Genomic DNA, 833 nt, shown 5'->3' with positions numbered 1-833 from the left:
GTGTGAGGAGCTCTTCTGCCTGCTGATGCTTTTAAAAAATTCAGGCGCGCGGTTCAAATGAGACGGCGCCCTGGATCAGGGGTCGCCAAACTCAGAGTAGCTGAAGCGTTTTAAAATAGACAAAAGTGAAAATCTGCAACTTTTGAAAAAAGTGAAGAGTATTTGCAGTACTACATCTTTTCTCTGCGAGAGACGTGTACACGTTTTACTGCACAAAGTTGATTTTCACAAGCCTGTTGACAAGTTGCCACCAATACACCAAAGCTAATGCAACACAGGTTGCTGCAACGACGGCTAATGTTTGTAGTCAGACCTGAGAGACGAGAACTAGATTCTGAATTTTTTTTATTTCACATTAGAACAACTTTTCCTAAGTAGCCAGGATATAAAACGGAGTAAAACTACGATAAAAATAATAATAATGAGGATTTGGCGCCCCCTATTGATACATTGTGTTTTTACTAAAGGGTTCCAGGATTGCCCTCTCCAGCTGATGGCGCCATAAGTGACCGTCTATGTGACCTAGACTACGTTAGCAAAATGAGATGTGGGGTAAAGTCCGTCAGGTCTTTACCGTCGTTCAATTTCTAACATTTGCGTCACGTCCACCGTGTCATGTTACACTGGGCTTCATTATGGGCTCCAGGACTATGGTCTATGGTCTATGGACTATGGTCTATGGTCTATGGTCTATGGTCTATGGTCTATGGTCTATGGTCTATGGTCTATGGTCTATGGTCTATGGGCCGGGCCTCGACACTGATTCTTCTCTGTGTTGAATTTCCTCCGGTGTTGTTCATGCCATGACTGATAACAGACGTCACATTCTTTAG

The 833-nt window shown here is 43.3% G+C and overlaps 1 protein-coding gene across 2 annotated transcripts in view; it reads right to left on the bottom strand.

The window, feature by feature from the left end:
- Positions 1-833, bottom strand: part of vps41 (VPS41 subunit of HOPS complex) — a 15,276-nt gene that overhangs the window by 9,362 nt on the left and 5,081 nt on the right. The gene's annotated exons all lie outside the window — the stretch shown is intronic.

The sequence above is a fragment of the Cynoglossus semilaevis genome, chromosome 3 (assembly GCF_000523025.1).
Source record: "Cynoglossus semilaevis isolate Cse_v1.0 chromosome 3, Cse_v1.0, whole genome shotgun sequence".
Classification (NCBI taxonomy): Eukaryota; Metazoa; Chordata; class Actinopteri; order Pleuronectiformes; family Cynoglossidae; genus Cynoglossus; species Cynoglossus semilaevis.
This window is presented reverse-complemented; position numbering and strand designations above follow the sequence as displayed.